Source organism: Pleurodeles waltl, chromosome 3_1 (genome assembly GCF_031143425.1).
Source record: "Pleurodeles waltl isolate 20211129_DDA chromosome 3_1, aPleWal1.hap1.20221129, whole genome shotgun sequence".
Taxonomy (NCBI): domain Eukaryota; kingdom Metazoa; phylum Chordata; class Amphibia; order Caudata; family Salamandridae; genus Pleurodeles; species Pleurodeles waltl.
The window spans coordinates 1359895843-1359916809 of record NC_090440.1 but is presented as its reverse complement, the minus strand read 5'-3'; positions in this window follow the sequence as shown (position 1 = coordinate 1359916809).

Sequence of the window (20967 nt, the reverse complement as noted above, 5' to 3'; positions counted from 1 at the left end):
TCATCTTTGGAGTTCCCTGGCTCCTGTTGTAGTGGGCGTCATTTTGCGAGGGAAAGACCCTCTTTTTAATCAGTTTATGATTTGCATTTTCTCCCCTTTACATTGCATTTCATTTTTAGTTACCAGTATTCTTCACACTCTAGGGGACCCTGGAGGTGAGAAAGGGATTGTTGGACCCCAGTCTGTTCTTTGTTTTCCCCTACCTGTTTTGATGTTGTCGTGCTGCGTAGTGCTAAAGTAGTCCACGCCCTCTGGATATCCCTTCCGAATGAGCCTAAAAATTACAACACAGTGCGTCTGCGCTCTGTGAGCATGGCAGGTAAGCCTACTACATCTTCAATTTCCTTGTAGGCACTAAGGTGCCATCTTTGGAGTTGCCTGGCATCTGTTGAAGTGGGCACCATGTTGTGAGGACACGACCTTCTTTTTAATCGGTTTATGATTTGCATTTTCTCCCCTTTACGTTCCCTTTGATTTATTCTCAATCTAGAGGAACCTGCAGGTGAGTAAGGGGTTGCTGGGTGCCAGCCTGTTCTTTGTTTTCCCCTACCTGTTTTGATCTCATTGTGCTGCAAAGTGCCAAAGTGGGCTGTGCCCCCTGCACACTCCCAACTCCAGGACTGGCTTTCAAAATCACAACACAGCGTGTCCACGCAGCGGGTGCACCACTGGTGTGCCAAAGGCAAGCTTGTCTGCCCCGTCCGCACCCAGATTGTGTCTAGTGCCTGCCCCCCTTGGCTGTCTGTCCCCCTAAGGTCAAATTGATAATTGCTATTATAGGAAGGAGCTGATGGTACTCAATACGCGAAGTGCGTTTACTAACTACCCCAAGTTAAATCTTTGATCTGATAATATACCTCTTTAACTTGTTTGCCATCATTGTCAAATTAAAATCATTGATATTAATCCTTCACACCCAGCTACTTTAGACGTTTCAGCGCACAAAGCCATAAGGAAGGTTAGGGCAGCCCCTGTGTCAGTAACCAGGGCAGTGTTGATAAACGGCAGGTTGCTAGTCAACCATCAATTTGAATTCGCAAATGTCTTAGATACTTATCAATGGTGTATTGCCTTCATTACAGAAACGTGGGTGGACCCCTCATCCGGCATGACCTAGCAGCTGCAGCCCCCCGGTTACAGTATTCGGAGACTAGACTGGAACCACAATGTCTTGCGATAATTCTTAGAGGCAATATGGCTCCTGCATTCTCCCCAGTCCCTTCCACTGATTGCGTAGTATTACTCTTTGAATTTAAACTAACTAAAAGTGATTTTTTAACGGTCTCCTGGTATATTAGTCTCCTGGACCTAGACAGCCTTTTACCCTAGCTCTGGAATCTCTTTTGGAACCCTTTTCCTTAAAAACCTACTTCTCAGTACTAGGCGACTTTAATGTTCATCTAGAAAATGTTAAAGAACACAATATGGAACAACTAATTGACACGTTATCCGGCCTGGGTTTCTCCCAATTAGTTGTAGATCCTACTCATTGTACAGGGCATACCCTTGATGGTATCTTCTGTAATAAACCTAGTATTCGGAACCATACGACCTTGGCAGTAACTTGGTCTGATCATAAAGCAATCCTGTTTGACATTCCCAATACTTCTGAGGCTGGAGCTCATAAGTCAGCAAGTAAACCTTATATCTCTCATTCTTGGCATAATATTCAATCTTCTGATCCTAATTCATTTCTAAGTACCTCTTTACCAGACCTAACAAATAACCCAGACCAAATGGCAGAGGATTACTCCTCATGGCTGAAAAGAGTGATAAATATCATAGCATCTCCCAAAATTAGAATTAGATCTAGGATTAAGCCCTCAGCACCAAGGTTTACAGAACATCTTAGAGTCCTAAAACAAGGCTGCCAAAGGCAGGAATAGAGTTGGAGGAAGGACTACGGCCCATTGGAGGGTCAAAAATACAAACACTGTATCACAGAATACAAGAAGCAGTAGTTGATTGAATAATCGTCTTATTTTACTAAGCAAATTGAACAGGCAAAAAACTCCACTAAAGAGCTTTTCCAGACTATAACCAGGCTTAGCGCTACACACGTTAGCAAGTCAGATGAGGGTAGTCAGTCTTTCTGTAACTCACTGGCCCATTGTAATGCAATAGGTTCCAGACTCTGTTACTACTTTTCCGACTGAAAGTTTCAATCAAATGTTTAAATATGGCTCCTTTCCCATTATCTGGAAGTCTGCTTCAATTCTTCCTCTTTTAAAAAAAGCCAATCTTAATGCTTTGGATACTGATGACTACTGGCCCATCTCTCGCCTCCGTTTCCAGCCAAAATTGTTGAGAAAGATCTGAACCAGCAACTGACCTCTTTCATTGAAAATAATAATCAAGTGGACGACACCCAATTTGGGATCAGGAGCGGCCACAGTACTGAGTCGGTGTTGATGGTGGTAGTGAACAAATTACTGCAACTTTGGAGAGTGGAGGAAGATCAGTTCTTATCCTACTGGATCTGTCCACAGCTTTTGATATGGCCAGCCATGGCCTTTTGGTTGACCAGTTAGACTCACCAGGAATCAATGGGACAGCACTATCAGTCATTCTCTCTGCCCTTTGGGGTTCCTCTTGGTTCATCCCTGCACCCTAACCTGTTTAATTTGTGTGTGACACCCCTTGCTGCGCTGATCAAGTCATTTGAGTTTTCATTGCCATCTTAAGCTGATGACACCCAGATTGTGGTCTCACTTACCAACAACAACCAGAACACTGGGGAGGGATTTCAGAATTGTATGTCTGCAGTCAGTAACTGGATGGGCTGTTTCTGCTTAAAGCTGAATTCATCTAAGACAGAAGTACTCACACTAGAGAACAATCCATCGTTTTGGTCATCAGACTGTTGGCCACCTGATCTGGGCTCCCTTCCTATGCCAGATAATAAGGTGAAGAACCTGGGTGTTGTTGTTGATGACAAGGGTACGTTTTAAAATCAAGTTAATGACATAATTTCTCCCACCTTCTGGATGTTAAACATCTTAAAGAAAATTTTGCAGTTCATTCTTTCTGATCTCCAGAAAACTGTATTAGTACTGGCTAGGTTAGATTATTGCAATGGGCTGTATCAGAATCTCCAAACCGGCTTATTAAACAAAATACAAATTCTGCAGAATTCGGCAGGCAGGCTCCTATTTCAGATCTATAAGTTCCAATCTGCTAATTTGGCTCTGAAGGCACTGCATTGGCTCTCAGTCAAACACTGTATAAACTTTAAAAAAGCCCTCTGTGTTTTAAGGCTTTGCATGGAACTGGTCCAGTTTATCTGCAAAAATGTTGTACCTGGTATCAACCCACAAGAACTCTACTGTCTGGCTTCTACAACAATGTATTGGTGCCATCTTTCAAGAACACCTGTTGGAGGACAGAGGGTTGGTCAGATGCACTACCCTGCAATGGAACAGCCTCCCTCTCAAGCTCAAATTGGTCACATTCCGACTCTGTTTCAGAACGATGCTTGAAACTGTGCTTTTCTTTTCCTAGCTGTCTCACTGTATAGACTTATCCCCTTCTGATAGCTTTTTACCCTCTTTGCTCACACAGCACCAAGATGCTCAGGGTGTGTTCATGTGCTCTACAAATCTTATCATCATCAACATTGCTGACATTCCAAAAGGGTGGGGTGGAACACACACATTGTTGGGAAAGCATCCTCTGCGCACTTAAAAGGTTGTTTGATTTCAGGCAGAGTAACTGGTCAGTGGGGCCTTATCTCATTGGCAGGGAGTTGGTGGGACTGATACCATTGGCACCACCGGGGAATCTTGATAGACAGGAATGCTTAGTCCCTTGAACCACTTGGGGAATATTTCATTGCAGGTTGGTAGCCAGTTTGATCCATGCTTACTGCCGTGGTCTGTATTGTGGGGTACTTAGAACTAGAGCAATTTCAGCTGTGGCAGACTGTCCCTTAGACAAAGGGCAATGCAGTGGATGCTAGAGCACAAATTTGACTGTATATGAACAATAAATATGTAAACATGAGCCCTATATTTTGTTGAGCAGAATGGCCTCATCAGGAGAGAGAACATCACCAAGACGTTTTGCAGCTGGAACGAGGATTAAAGACCAAGGTCAATGGCCATCACCCAAGAGCCAAGAACACTTGTCCATGCCTGGAGCAAAAGCCTTCTGCCTTCCTTTCAATACCAGTGTGCCCCTGGAGAGAGGGGGTCCAGTAGAATATTGGCAAGTGAATCCAGTGACCGGGTGTGAGGCACCTGTTCCAGGGAGGAGCCTGTTGCAACAGAGCTTTCTGCTTTCTTGCAGAAGATGACAACCCCTGGCAAGGCTGTCATGAAGTTGCTGGCCATTGTTCTATGTTGCAAATTGCATTAGGACCATTGCCCGTGTCCATGACCCCTGTGTGCCAGGAGGGAGCTATTGGGACTGCTGATGCCATTTCCCATTGCCACTGAGACTGTTAGGGCCGTTGTTCCTGCAACTGAGACTGTGGGGTCGTCATCCATTTCTGTGACAGCTGAATGTCAGGAAGGGACAACTAGGACCACTGGGGCTGTCGCCGTTTTGGAGGAGTCTACACGACCTGCAGAGCAGCTTTGGGAACAAGTCCAGGAGCTGCCTGCAGGAGCACTACTGCTTCACTGACTCATCGGTATTAACTGCAAAAAAACCAAACTGAGAAGCTCCACAGGAAGCCATCGCTGTCTGCGACAACCTCAGTGTGCCCAACCCATCCACTGAGTGAAGTGTGTGGGGGTAGAGATGCACTTCTGCTCCTGGACTCCTCTGAAGCCCAAGTTTGGGTAAGGTGCAAGCAGGGATCGAGGCCTGTGTAAGACTTTTTCGAGCTTAGCTGTTACAGCTGGAACAACTCAAAACCTTCAAGTCCAAAGCCAGATACTGATGCACATCGCTAATGTGGATAGTACCTGAAATCACCTCCTGAAATCCTCCAGGGATGCTGAGTATAGCATGGGGGAGGAGAGGCAGGAACAAGAGGAACCACGGGGAGCACTGCCCTGAAAAGCAAGTCTTGAGAGACTACTTGTAAGGATAATTTGGTGTGCTATCTTTAGCATGTATAATAAATACATTTTTTTTACATGAAAGATCAGTATTGGCGTGGACAATCATCATTCTGGGGTCACTTTAGGTATTTTGATTTATGAACCCTTGCATACCTTGAATGTTGTGCAGGTGTTTATCAGAGTTTGTATGTTTACAATGATAAGGGATATTTCCTCCCAGTGGTGTTTTATCAGTTAATATAGGTTTAAAACGAAAACAGAGCAGCCTAGTCATGATTTAGCAGATGCTTGTCACAAAGACAGCAGTGATCAAAGGCATATAGAGATGTCTCAGTTGGAGCTCCGTCTGAAGTGGTCTGCCTAGTCCGGAGCTAGCAGCTCCAAAAAGCTGTGGCACAGCACAGCCTAATGAACCTTGACCGTGTTGTGCATGCACCAACCCACAGTTGTGGTTTGGTAGTTGCATCTCTTCTGCTGCAATTGAGTGCATTTGGCCCGGCCAAATACAGGAAGCTCATTCCTTTTTGAGACTCTTTACGGCATCCTAAAATGTTCCATGATCATCCCTGGCATTTACTGCAGATGAATGGTGTGCATGCTGTGTGCAAAGCATGAACAATGATGGCTCCAAGAACAACAAGACACATCCAGAACCAACATACCCTAAAGGAAATGCAGAGAGAGGGGTAATGCAGGTGCTCTCATGTATACAAAACAGCTATCTTGAGTTCCAACACGGTTGGCATGCTGCTTTAAGTGAAGCAGAAATTTAATAAAAGGAGATCACTGCCTCCTATTTTCCCTAATGTCTACTGAGTAACACTCCTTTGTCAGCACAACACCCTGGGTCCCTTCATCTTGTAATGCCAATAAAATGTTCTGCCCCTGGTGTCCAAAACATACAAATGAGCATTGATTTCACATTGAATAGCCCAGGCAAAGAATGAATGCACAACTATTTCCTGAACTTGTGGTGTTCAAATTGGAGAATGGATCTGGACCAACCCAAAATGATCAACTTCCAGCCTAAAAGCCCCAAATATATAGCTTCATAAGCTATGCAATGGGGGGTTTTAGAAAAAGGCCTCCTTTTAGAGAAAGGAAAAGATGAGAAAGGGGTTTTAGCAATATGATCACAGATAAAGGCACCCACTGTCAGCCTTGTTGCCATATTAAACAAAGTGCATAAATAATTCACATAAAGAGTTGTTTTTACTGTGGAAAGAGTAGTAGCTCAACTAGTGATTACAAGGTTACACAGTGACAACTTAGCTGTGCTAACTCCTGAATAAGACTAGTAAAGATGGTACTTCAAGGTATCAAATTATTCGTCACATGAAACTCAACGTCAAGTCAAATTTAACATAAATTTGAAGTAAAAGCACCCTTAAGAAAGTTGCCACTCTGCCACTCAAGTTTTCCAGTGGCCACAAGACAGCCTTTTGCCCATTTGGAGAGAAGTGTGAACGACTCCTAGGAGTAGGAAAAAACAGTCCTGTCGTTGAAAGAGGTGTCCCCTCACTCTGGAAGGAAGCCACACAGAGTGTGAGCGCAAAAGATGAGCCTCAAATAGGAAGGTGCATTTGATGATCAAATGATAGACCCACACTAAATGGGATACACCAAGAGAGGGGTTCTGCCATCTTCGGAGTAGGCAGAATAGTGCACTCTGGGATAGCTAGATGTCACACTTCACAGGAATTTGCCATCGGGCACAAACATTTCTACTAAACCCGTCACTAGTCATCACCAAATCCCCCCCACCCCCCAGGGATTTTCTGGGCATAAATATGGCACCCCAGCACCTTGACCTCAGATCACATCTGGATTGGAGAGTAGACCGAAGAAGGGCTGCCCTACTGATCCCTGGATCTGGCAAGAGAGACTGCACCAGCTGCTGGGCTGCACCTGCTGGTCCTTGGACTAGCAAAGAAAAGATTGTTCTTTCTGTCCTGGCTCATGGAAAAGTTGCTCCAGAGCACAAGACATGAGAAGGTGGTCTCCAAGAGTCAGTTGGCTGACTTCCTGTTACAGCACCAGGGCCACCAAAGCTGAAGTAGCCAATTGTGTCCATTCAAAAGGCAAAATCACCTTACCACCACTGACCACGAACATGCAGCCCGGACGATCAAGTCCAAACACTCAAAGTAGCATCTGAGTCTGATAGACCTGGGAGAGTCATTGAAGTGCAGTTTGGTCACCCTAGATGGATGCCATCCTTCACCAAAGGGAACCACCGATTTTGCTGTGCCTATGGGAGACCAGTAGTCCAGTGGACACTCAAATTTTGCCGGGCCAAAGAGTTTGAGGGACATCAACACCTGTGGCCAAAGTTGACCCACCTGGACCATGGACTGAAGAGTAGCCCCAGGAAGATGTCCATCAACTGCACAGCATCTTCAGCATCTTACAGTATCTTTAGCATCCTATATCCATCACATCAGGGCCACTACATTGAAGTCTAAGGCAGTTTGCCTGTAGAGCCTGGAACTGGACTTGGAACAGCTTTGGTACCAAAGTAACTGTCCTAGTACTTTTAACTAGCCCCCTTGACCTTCCCCCTGCCAGAGTTGGTCACCCAATGAGGGCCAGAGTAGTCTAGCTCAGCTGTTTCAGAGTTTTACACAGTTTCCAAACTTTGAGATTACCCAAACATTTTGTGTTTTTGGGTTAAAAGCTGAAATGTACGTTTCATTTAAAAGTCTGTATCTCCAGAAACTGTTTGGTGGATTTTTATCCAATTTAGTGTCTAAAAATTCATCAAATTTTAAATTCTTTTCACTTGTTCATGTGTTTAAGCCTTACTGTTTGAACCTATGGTTGTGCTAAGGTTTAGCAAAGAGTCTGACTGCATCTGAGTTGGTTTTGTGAGTGCATTCCATGGTGAAGTTGCACAGCCACACCACTTATTACACCACAGTTCCTCAAACGTTTCTTTGGGACAGTGCCTTCTGAGGCCCCAGAGAATTGCCTAGATGGAAGAACTGTTTGGGTCCGACTCCGACACCTTTGCCATACTTGACAGGGTTTCATCTACCCAGAAGATGTTGACTCAGAGACTGATACCTTCTTTCCCCTATCTTAATGATGACATATGTCTTGATTAGTACATGCAAGCAGCCTACATACTTCACCACATGAGTATATCCCTTGCCCCACAGGGCCTCCTTCAGCAGCAGTCTCTACAGTGAAATGAAAAGCAAGAGACACTTTTGGGCTAGCCTTCCCCTCCCATGAGGCTCAATCTAACATTTTGATGACAGCTGTATCACTATCATACACCGTAACACATCGTTGGCTACCCTTCCATGAGGATATTCTACAACATTTTTCTACAAAATACTCTATAAACTAGTTGTTAGAAATGGGGTCTTTAGTTGGCAGTCAGGTTACCCCCTGTCCAAGCAAGGACCCTAACTTTAGTCAGGGTAAGTCACATACAATCCAAATTATCCTGTGCCCACCCTCGGGTAGCTTGGCACTGAGCAGTCAGGCTTAACTTAGAAGGCAACGTGTAAAGTATTTGTGCAATAAATCATACAATTTCACCATATAGCACCGCAAAAATACACCACACAGTGTTTAGAAAAATATATAATATTTATTTGGATAAATGCAGGTCAAAACTATCAAAGATGCAATAAGTAAATGTAGAGAAAACACTGAAAAGCGATATAAAGCGTCTGGTTCGCGTGAAAAATCTCTGCAAAGGGCCACAGAGGTGGAGAAGCATGGAAACAAAGGGGTGTACGTTGGTTTTTCGGGCTGCTCACGGTGATGCGTAATGTAGTTTCCACGCAGGGACGGCTATGCATCGATTTCCGGCACTCGGTCGTGGATCATCTTCTGGTTGCGAGGTTTTCAGGCACCCCGGGGACGGTTCATGGATTTCTTGCACTGGCAGGTTGAAGTCACATGAGCTGCGTCGATCCGGTGGGAGTTGCGTCAAATTTTCTACCGCATGGAAGGCGCTGCATTGATTCCTCTCTGGAAGTTGGGCTGCATCAATCCGGCTCAGCTATGCGTCGATCCAGTGGGCCGTGCGTCAAATTTCCAGTCGATATTCTGCATTGATCTTCTGCTTGCAAAGTCGAGCTGTGTTGCTCCGGTTCGGCGTGCAGTGAAATTTTCACTGCGGTGCAGGCTGTGCGTTGTTTCTGGCAGACTGTGCGACACATTTTGCAGCTTAAGGAGTCCTTCTTGAAGAGATGAAGTCTTTTTGGTCTTGAGACATCAGGGAACAGGAGGCAAGCTTTATCCAAGCTCTTGGAGAGCACTTCTTCACCTCAGCCAGAGAGCAGCAAGGCAGCAGGGCAACAGCAAAGCAGCAGTCCTTCACAGGAAGGAGTCAGGTGAGCCCTTTGGGCAGCCAGGCAGTTCTTCTTGGCAGGATGCAGGTTCTGGTTGCAAGTTTCTTCTCCAGGAAGTGTCTGAGTTGGTAGGGCAGAGACCCTGTTTATACACCCAAATGTGCCTTTGAAGTGGGGGAGAGTTTAAAGAGTGGCTTAGAAGTGCACCAAGTCCCCTTTCAGTTCACTCCTCTCTGCCAGGGTCCCAGTAGGGTGTGTGGCAGTCCTTTGTGTGAGGGCAGGCCCTCCACCCTCCTAGCCCAGGAAGGCCCATTCAAAATGCAGATGCATGCAAGTGAGGCTGAGGAGCCTGTGTTTGGGGGGCTTTCTGAGTGAATGCACAAGGAGCTGTGAACTAAATCCAACCAGACCTGGATTGTAAGGCACAGAAAGATTTAAGTGCAGAGAAATGCTCACTTTCTAAAAGTGGCATTTCTAAAATAGTAATAATAAATCCAACTTCACCAGTCAGCAGGATTTTATATCACCATTCTGAACATACTAAATATGACCTTTCTACTCCTTTCAGATCAGCAGCTACCGCTCAAACAATGTATGAGGGCAGCCCCAATGTTAGCCTATGAATGAAGCAGGCCTCACAGCAGTGTAAAAACAAATTTAGGAGTTTTATACTACCAGGACATGTAAACTACATAGGTACATGTCCTGCCTTTTTCCTACACAGCACCCTGCCCTATGGGTTACCTAGGGCATACCTTGGGGGTGTCTAATTTGTGTAAAAATGGGAGTTTTAGGCTTGGCAAGACCTTTTAAATGCAAAGTCGAATTGGCAGTGAAACTGCACACACAGGCCTTGCAATGACAGGCCTGAGACAAGGTTAAGGGGCTGCTGAAGAGGATGGTACAATCAGTGCTGCAGGCCCACTAGTAGCATTTAATATACAGGCCCTTAGCACATATAGTGCACTGGACTAGGGACTTAAAAGTACATTTAATAGTCCAATTGGGTATGATCCAATGTTACCATGTTTAAAGGGAGAAAACATATGCACTTTAGCACTGGTTAGCAGTGGTAAAGTGTGCAGAGCCTGAAAACCAGAAAAAACAGTATCTAAAAAGTGGAGGGAGGCAGGCAAAAAGTTAGGGGTGACCACCCTATGGCTGTCAGGTTTAACATGTGTCCACCCGAGCTGAGAGTGGGGAGAGCTACCCAACCTACTGGGAGCTCTCCTCGCTAAGGCGGAAGTATCTGGAGAGACCATTAGTGTTGGCATGGTCAATCCCCGGGCGATGCTCCACCATAAAGTCCATCCCCTAAAGGGAAATGGGTCACCTCAAGAGTTTAGGATTCTCACCTCTCATCTTCATGAGCCATCTGAGGGGCCTGTGGTCTGTCTGAACCCGGAAGTGAGTCCCAAACATGTATGGTCTCTGCTTCTTCAGTGCCCAGACCACAGCAAATGCTTCTCTATCAATAGCACTCCACCTCTGTTCCCATGGTAATAGTCTTCTGCTAATAAAGACTACTGGTTGGTCTGAGCCCTCCTCATTTAGCAGTGCTAGAACAGCCCCTATGCCATGCTCTGAAGCGTCTGTCTGCACAATAAATTCCTGGGCGTAGTCAGGGGCCTTGAGCACGGGGGCCGTGCACATGGCTTCCTTCAGAGAATCAAAGGCTTTCTGTCAAGCCTCTGTCCAATTCACCAACCTAGGTTGCTTTTTGGAAGTAAGTTCTGTCACGGGTGACACACTGGTACCATAGCCCTTGACAAATCTGCGGTAGTATCCAATGAGGCCTAAAAAGGCTCTCACTTCAGTCTGTGTTCTAGGTGGTTGCCAGGCCTTTAATAGTTTCAATCTTGGCCTGGAGTGGCTGCACCTTGCCACCAACTACTAGGTGTCCCAAGTACACCACGGAACCCTGCCCAATCTGGCACTTACTAGCCTTGGTGGTCAGGCCTGCCTGTTGCAGAGCCTGAAGCACCTCCTTGAGGTGGAGCAGGTGTTCCTCCCAGGTGGAACTATAGACAGCTATGTCATCTAGGCAGGCTGTGCAGTAGGCATCCTTGCCAGCTAGGACCCCGTTAACCAACCAATGGAAGGTGGCCAGGACATTTTTCAACCCAAAGGGCATCACCTGGAACTGATAATGGGCATCAGGTCTGGAAAATGCAGATCTCTCTTTAGCCCCCTCAGTCAGGGCGATCTGCCAATACCCTGATGTAAGATCAAACGTACTCAGGAACTTGGCAGCGCCTAGCCTGTCAGCAAGCTCATCAGCTCGGGGGATGGGGTGAGAGTCAATCCGTGTGACTGTGTTGAGACCCCTGTAGTCCACACAGAACCAGAGTTCTAGCTTCGCACCGGGGGCAGCAGCCTGAGGAACCAACACCACAGGGCTGGCCCAGGGACTACTGGATTTTTCAATAACCCCTAAAGTCAACATCTTGGAGACCTCCTCCTTGATGCTGGCCTTCACCTTATCCAACAACCTGTAAATTTTGTTCTTCACAGGGGGACTGTTGCCTGTGTCAAAGTCATGGACACATAGATGGGTCAGTCCAGGAGTAAGGGAAAACAGGGAAGAGAACTGCTCTAACAGCTCATATCAGTCTCCTCTCTTGCTTAGAGTCAGGGAGTCAGAGAGAATGACACCCTCCACTGTCCCATCACCTTCTTTAGCAGAGAGGAGGTCGGGAGAGGTTCACTCTCCTCTTCCATGCCCTCATCTGTGACCAGGAGCATACCTCAAAATGAGGTTTGAGTCTGTTGTGATGGAGGACCCTTAGGGGGTGCCTAGGGGCCTTGAGGTCCACACGGTAAGTGGCTTCTCCCTTACACTCCTTAATCTCAAATGGGCCAGACCAGCGGTCCTGGAGAGCCCTAGGCCCTACTGGCTCCATCACCCAAACCTTGTCTCCTGGTGAGAACTCAACCAGAGTGATCTTTCTTCGTACCACTCCTTCATCACCTCTTGACTGGCCTCAACGTTACTTTTGGCCTTGTCAGGAATAAGGCGATGCGCGGTCCCGCCCAAAACTCCGCTGTGTGGCTCTGCAGCGCTTTATGCGCACCACTTGTCATCCCCTTTTGTTCCAAAGGTGCCCATCAGCAATGTCTGCCCTGTGGCAAAGCTCATAGAGCTGAAGGTTCAGGACATTGGTGGACAAGATGCACTTATCAGTGCTATTCCATGAAGGGACTACAATTCTCATGTTTTTAGAGGCAGCAGCCATCTTGGGGTGCGGCAGGCCTATAAAGCCCATCCACATCCAAGCACGTTGCTCACTATTTTGAAGACTTCGATGCAGTCAGACCTCGTGGGGGTTCCTCTGAAGAAGAACACATTTCCTGCATGGCAGATGGATGGCAAATTGGAGTACCCTTGTTTCCATGGTGAATTCAGATACGAGTAGGTTGTACTTGTAGCGGTAAGGTCTAGATGAGCCAAATCTTAAAGGGAGTTGTACTTCCAAAAGGTAAAGCGCCCCTTAGCATAACGAGTAAAGCGTTTTCAGTTTTCAGAGTAAAGCCGCCTTGGCGTGACGATTAAAGCGCTTCAGAGCACAGAAGTAAAGCGGCCTTAGCACGGCAATCAAAGCGCTTCAGTCCACATGAGGAAAGCATCCTTGGCACAGTAATTACAGCGCTTCAGTCCACATGAGGAAAGCATCATTGGCACGGTAATTACAGCACTTCAGTCCACATGAGTAAAGCGTCCTTGGCACAGTAATTAAAGCCCTTCAATCCACATGAGGAAAGTGGCAAATTATAGTTTTCTGGAAAGCATAATACGTGAAAAGCATATTTACTTCTTTGAGAATTTCTAGGTCATGATCAAAGGTTTATGTTATGAATGCATAGATGTTACAGGATTGATATTCAGAGTATGATCATAGTCCAAAGCTCTTGCCATCCCTTGGTTCTGAGGTTGTAGTTTTTTCTTGTTCCATGATTCAAAGAAGGGGTTTGCCCTCACTTCAAAAGGGGTCTCCATCTGATATCACAGAGACGCATTTAGTCAAGAGTCTATTGATGAGTTTCACTGCTATGAATGAGTAAGTGCATATTTGTTCTAACCTTTTCTTTTCAGATCTCTCTCCCTGCTGTTCCCTACCCCAATTCCCTTCCCCCCGACTGGCTTCTTCATAACTCTGTGCTATAATAGCTTTCTGAGTTGGTGACGCTGGGGGGTGGGCCTTTTGTTCAGCAACGTGCAAGTCCTGAGGAAAGGACACTGTGACAGGCCTGCTTCCAGAAGTGTTGGGTTTGGTTGCGGAGGGCCAGCATGTAGCTGACCACACACTGTGGAGGTGTCTCGGGAGCTTTCTCCCAGCCCTCTTTAACTATGCTCAGTGGTCCACTGACAGGGTGACCATAGAGGAGTTCAAAGGGGCTGAACCCCACCCCTTTCTGGTGCACCTCCCTGTAAGCAAACAGCAGGCATGATAAGAGGACGTCCCACTTACGCCTCATAGCTTCAGTCAGGCCACTAATCATGCCTTTAAGGGTCTTGTTGAATCTCTCAACAAGCCCATTGGATTAAGGATGATAAGGGGTGGTAAACCGGTAGGTCACCCCACACTCATCCCACATGGACTTCATGTACGCACACATAAAGTTTGTGCCCCTGTCAGACACAACTTCCTTAGGGAATCCCACACGGGTAAATATTCCCAGCTGGGCTCTGGTCACCACCGGTGCAGTCACTGTCCTCAGAGGGATTGCCTCTGGATAGCGGGTGGCATGGTCCATCAAAACCAGGATAAACCTGCTGTCCAAGGCAGTTTTGAGGTCCAAGAGACCTTCAATGTTGATGCTCACCCTTTCAAAGGGGGTGCCAATGACGGGAGTGGGATCAGGGGAGCTTTAAGATTTTTCCCTGTCTTCCCACTAGCCTGGCAGGTGGGGCAACCTCTGCAGAAATTATCTGAGGCTAGCCTCATTCTGGGCCAATGGAAGTGGGTGACAAGCCTGTTAAAGGTCTTGTCTTCGCCCAGATGTCCTGCCAGGGGAATGTCGTGAGCCAGACCCAGTAGGGAGGCCCGGTAACAATGGGGGACCACCAGCAGACATGCTGCCCCAGGGCCCGGAACCTTAGGCTCACTGTAAAGGAGATCATTTTCCCAGTAAATATGGTGAGTACAAGAGGCTTCACCTGCTGCTTGGGCTGTGGCCTGTTGCCTCAGACCCTCAAGGGCGGGCTATTCCTTTTGCGCCTTGCAGAAGTTCTCCCTGGTTGGCCCACCCTCTACTTGTCAGCCTGCAAGTTCAGGCAGGTTGCCCAGGTCAGCTATGTCCTCCCCAGTTGGCTCAGGGGCCTCCTCCTCCTCAGGGGCCCCATCCACCACTGTGGGAACGTCTGAGGCGGGTTTACCGTGCCTCTTGCCCTTCCTCTTTGCAGTTGTTCCAGGCTCCAGACACCCTAGATTCCCTTCCCAGGCAGCCATGGACCGTGTGGTCATGCAGATCCACTCAGGCAAACCTAACATCTTCAGGTGGGATCTGAGCTCCACCTCCTTCCAGGCAGTATACTGAAGATCATTGCCTAACAGACAATCTATAGGCAGGCAGGACTCACAGCTACTTTTGGGTACCAGAGACCCCCCCCCCCACTCAAAGGGAACCAGAGCCACCAGTAAGTGACTCTCATGATTGTCAGCAACTATGACCTGGTGGAATGTATTAGGGACCATCTGCTCTGATGACACCAGCTGACTCTTGACAGTAGTCCTACTGGCTCCTATGTCATGCAGAGTCTCACACCTTTGCCCATCAATGGTGACCCATTGCCTATACTTTGATGTCTTTTCTGGCATGTGAGCTTTAGGCACCATCTCTCTTTCTCCCAGGGACACTAGGAAAACCTCTGCCTGCCCCCCAAAGCTAACTGGGACTGTCTCTCCCGAGTGCTACACTAGCCAACCCAGGTGTCTATCCAGTAGTGGACTGTGCTCTCTTGGAACACTTGGAGTCGTCCTTAGAGTGTCCATGCTGATAGCGCTCTAGGCATTTGGGGATGAATTTCCCTAATGTTCTGTCAACATACCTATGTCACACAGCTCTAGTCAATGAGGAAACAAAGCAGATGCCACACAGTGGGACCCACATCTGTGAAATCGTAAGGGAAAGTGTCAACTCAGTGACTATACACTGGGTGATAATGACAGACAGTAGAGAGGTAGTCGATTTAAATTAAATGTAGCAGGCAGGCTTGTCTTCTTACCTGTGTCTCACTGGAAGTATTGCAGGATTACCGTGTTCCTGTTGTCGATGTCCTCTTCTTCTGCTTCCTCGTCTTCACTGTCCACAGGCTCCACAGCTGCCACAACACCTTCATCTGGACCATCCTCCTACAGAAAAGGCACCTGTCGTCATAAAGCCAAGTTGTGAAGCATACAGCAGGCCACGATGATCTGGCACACCTTCTTTGGTGAGTAGAATAGGGAACCACCTGTCATATGGAGGCACTGAACCTAGCCTTCAGGAGGCCGAAGGTCCGCTCTATAATCCTCCTAGTTCGCCCATGGGCCTCATTGTAGCGTTCCTCCGCCCTTGTTTTGGGATTCCTCACTGGGGTCAGTAGCCATGACAGGTTGGGGTAACCAGAGTCACTTGCAAATGGCGAGGGACAACTGTTAGACACACACTAACTCATAGGGACATCCACAAACCCAGACAACTATTCCCACTGATTTGGGTCCAGGTCCTCACCTAATAGCCACACCCGGTGCCTCTGTAGTTGCCTCTAAGGGATAAGGGATGCTGCTATTCCGCAGGATGTAAGCGTCATGCACTGAGCCAGGGAATTTTGCATTAACATGGGAGATGTACTGGTCTGCCAAACACACCATCTGCACATTCATCGAATGGTAACTCTTCCGGTTTCTGTACACCTGTTCACTCCTGCGTGGGGAACCAAGGTCACATGTGTCCCATCAATTGCACCTATGATGTTGAGGATATGTCCCAGGGCATAGAAGTCACCTTTCACTGTAGGCAATTCCTCCACCTGAGGGAAAACGATGTAGCTCCACATGTGTTTCAGCAGGGCAGACAACACTCTGGACAACACGTTGGAAAACATAGGCTGGAACATCCCTGATGCTATGGCCACTGTTGTTTGAAAAGACCCACTTGCTAGGAAATGGAGTACTGACAGCACCTGCACTTGAGGGGGGGATTCCTGTGGGATGGCGGATAGCTGACATCAGGTCTGGCTCCAACTGGGCACACAGCTCCTGGATTGTGGCACGATCAAGACTGTAGGTGATGATCACATGTCTTTCCTCCATTGTCGATAGGTCGACCAGCGGTCTGTACACCGGAGGATGCCGCCATCTCCTCACATGCCCCAGTGGACGGTGCCTATGGAGGAAAACAGCGAGCACAGAGTCAACCAACTCTGAGGTACATAAACACAGCTTACTCTGAACATACTCATAAATTTAAATTTGCCTGTATGAGTGGTTAGGCAAGGCCTAGGTATGTGTGACGCAGTCAAAAATAAAGCCATGTGGGCCCATGAAATGGCAGCTGCCTGACGTGTAAGGTGGGACAAGGGGATATGAGGTAACTGCGTGGGCTTTGTACCCCGTTGCGGTAGGCGGTCGAAGACCGCGGCGCAATTCTGCATTCGTTAACATTGGACCCGATGGGTCCCAGGAGACAATTACAATGTACGCCGGCGGTGACGGTACGCACCGCCGCGGACGTGACCACCATTTTCTCTCTCTTCAATCACTCGATACCTGATCTTCGACAGGAGAGGACCTACACTGCAAGTGCTGCTGTGACCTCAGTCTGGAAGAGACAATGGCTCGTGTGTCTGGGGAAAGGGCCCCTGCTTTCAGCACGGAGGAGTTGGAGAAACTCGTGGATGGGGTCCTCTCCAGTACACGCTACTCTACGGTCCTCCAGACAAACAGGTAAGTACACTGTTAGCATGCTGTATGGGCAATGCCTGTGTGGAGTTTGGTGGATGAAAAATAGGGGGGGTGAGAATGAGGCGTGCATGAAACGACGGTGAGTGCATGTGCGTCATGGCAAGGGTAGGGATGCGGGCCAATGACTGTGCAGTTGGTAATTACTTCTCTTTTCCCCTGTACAATTCATGTAGGTCAGCACCCACCAGAAGAAGGACATCTGGCGTGCCATCGCAAGGAAGTCCAGACCCCGGGGGTCTACCATAGACGAGCAACCACTGCCGGCAAAGATGGGAGGACATTCGCCGCTGGAGCAAGAAGTCTGCGGAGGCCCAGCTGGGGATGGCCTCCCAACGTGGGAGGGGTGCCCATCGCACCATGACCCCCTTGATGGTCAGGATCCTGGCGGAGGCGTATCCGGAGTTCGATGGGCGCTTGAGGGCATCACAGCAGCCACAAGGGGGTGAGTACATTCTCATTCTGTTGATTCAGCGTGCATTTTAGGTGTCTGGGTGGGGGAGGTGGGCTGTGGGTTCCCCTAGGACAGGGCGAGTTTGCTAGTTAAGTTCCCTTCTTCAGGCAGGCCCTGTGGCACACCACCCCACCTGTGTACAGTGCCAACTACACCTAGTCAGGCTCCTGTGACATCCATGTGTGCAGAAATCGGCCATAGCCTTGTAAGCCATGTCCCTGGGTTTGAATAGTGGACCCCAAGTGCGCAGCGTAGTGGAGGGGGCTTCTGTGTCTGTTGTGTCCGCCAACGGTAGCGGTATTGCATGCACTGAACATGTCTTTCTTCTGTCTTCCCCCCCCCTTTTTGTGGTCTCCCTGTACTTGTGTGAATTAGCATCATCAGGCAGAGGAGCAGTGGCACTGGAGCAGGAGGGAGCTGCATCCCTCATGGCCCTGGAGGGCGACACTACAGACTCCGAATTCACCAGTGGGAAGGAGGGCGAGTGGAGTTCCACGGTGGGGACAATAGCTGACACCAGCGATACGGACTCCTCCTCTGACGGGTGCTCCCTTGTGGTGGCAGCCTCATCTGTGCCCCCTGCATCTACAGGTACAGCCGCCACCCCCCCTACCAGCACCACCCTCCAAACAGCCCCTCAGCCTTTGCCCCGTGCCCGCTCACCCAGGAGGGTGGGCATTACCTTCGCCCCAGGCACCTCAGCCCCTGCCCCTGTCACCCCTGCTGCCCTCAGTGAGGATGCCATTGACCTCCTCAGGTCCCTCACTGTTGGGCAGTCTACCATTTTGAATGCCATCCAGGGAGTAGAGAGGCAGTTGCAACAGACAAATGCATACCTGGAGGGCATTCATTCTTGTCAGGCAGCCCTTCAGCGAGCTTTTCAGACTCTGGCCTCAGCACTGATGGCAGCCATTGTCCCTGTCTCTAGCCTCCCCCCTCCAACTTCCTCCAACTTCCTCCACCCAGACCCACACCCCTGTACCTCAGCCTATCCCAAGCACACCATCAGACCAGCATGCACACACATCAACACACAAGAGAAGCTCTGGGAAAAAACACACCAACATCCCCCTCCTCCTCGTCTCCCTCCTCCCTCCCTGTCTCCTCGCCACTCACATCTACATGCACTACCAGCATGCCATCACCAGCACACACACCACCACACTCTGCTCACGTGCAGTCGCCACCCCCACTACCATTCACACGCCCCCTGTGTCCTCTCCCAGTGTGTCTGTGAGGCCACCTCCCAAGGTACACAAACACAGCCACACACCCACCCAACAGCCATCCACCTCACGACAGCCTCCAGCCCATGCACCTTAACCCAAAGTCAGCAAACGTACACCTCCTACAACCACAATCTCTTCCTCCACTGCCAAACCCCCTCCAGCTACCCGTCCCAGTGTTCCTAAGAATCTTTTCCTGGCCAGCCTTGACCTCTTTCCCTCACCTCCCCCAACCCGTCAGTCTCCTAGGGCCCGACTCTCCAGGTCCCAACCTAGCACCTCAGCCACAACATCGGCGGGACCAGTGGTGCCAGTAGTCACCGGATTATGGAGTGCACCAGGCAGCAGGGCAGCCAGTGTGGCAAGGAGCCACAGCACGGACAGTCCCCCACCTGTCAAGCATCAAAAGTTGGCCAGTACCCGGCGGGAGAGGGGAAAGAAACCAGCCACCAAAGCCGCTCCCAGGGGTACAGTTGGGAGTGTGGAGACAGCTGCGACACCATCCAAGGTGGGAAAGGGGCACAGTAAAACCGGCAAGTCTGGGAAGATCAGCACAGCGGACGAGACCGCCAGCAGCCACACTGCCCAGGAGAAGACCGCCAGCAGCAGCCCCGCTGCCCAGGAAGCGACCGCCAGCAGCCACACTGCCACAGACAAGACCGCCACCAGCTGAACCGCTGCCTAGGACACCACCGCCAGCAGCCCAGCAGGCCAGGACAAGACCGCCACCAGCTGAACCGCTGCCCAGGACACCGCAGCCAGCAGCCCCGCAGGCCAGTCCGCCACGGGCAGGATGATGCACTCTGGGCACAAGGCCCCTTCCAGAACCAGTGGAGTATCACATCCACTACCTTAGTCCTCAGCAGGATGAAGCACTCTGGGCACAAGGCCCCCTCCAGAACCAGTGGAGTATCACATCCACTACCTCAGTCCTTGGCAGGATGAAGCACTCTGGGCACAAGGACCCCTCCAGAAACCAGTGGAGACTGTTATCGACTTGAGAGACTGTGGCTTTTCACTTCCGAGGATTGCACAGTGGGCAACCCACCCACTGTAGAGACTTGAGACACTGTGGCTTTGCACTCCCCAGGATTGAACAGTGGGCAGGGAGCCAACTCGTGGATCTGGTGTTGTGCACTCAACCGGCTGAGGTGCCCCCCTCCCCTTCCCCCTGAGGTGCCTGTTTTATTTCTATCTGATACCCCTGCAGTGTTCTCTCCGTTTTGATTGGGTATTGAGTGTGGGCCTCGCCCATGCCTTTTGGGCCCAGTGATCCACACACTATGATGGTGGAATCCCTTGGACTTGTGTTCTTGGTGTATATAATTGTATATAGTATAAATGTATGTATTTGTAAATATTTTTGATGTATGTAATTGAATATATCACAATTATTCGACTCATTTCCTTTTGTCTTTGCATTCTTCCAGGGGGGTTTGGGGGGTGTAATTGTTATGTATCAATTGTATTAGCGTGTGTGTTGTAGTGGGTGAGGGTGGGGGTGGGGGTGTTGCGTGTGTGTGTCACTCTCTTTTCCCTCCCCCCTCCCCTGTGTCGTAGGTGCAGTACTCACCGTTGTCTTCGCCGCCGGCGTTCGTGCTCCTGATAGAGGAGCAGGAAGATAAAGGGTGGCAGGATCTGGAGCTCGGATTCCATGGCGTCCTGATTCCTTATGGGTTGTGTAGAGGTGAGCGTTTTCCCTTCGAAGTCCTGTATCCGCTGTGTTTTTGTTTGCGAGGAATCCACCCCGGAAAAGGTGGCGGATTGGCGGGTTGTAATAGTGTGGGCTGTACATTGTCCTCCGTCTGTCTGTTGGCGGTTACCGCCGCGGTGTTTGTTTGTACCGCCGTGGCGGTCGGAGTGTTAAAGTGGCTGTCACAAGGAGTCCTGCTTGAAGAGATGAAGTTTTTTGGATCCTGAGACTTCAGGGAACAGGAGGTAAGCTTTATCCTAGCCCTTGGAGAGCACTTCTTCACCTCAGCCAGAGAGCAGCAAGTCAGCAGGGCAACAGCAAGGCAGCAGTCC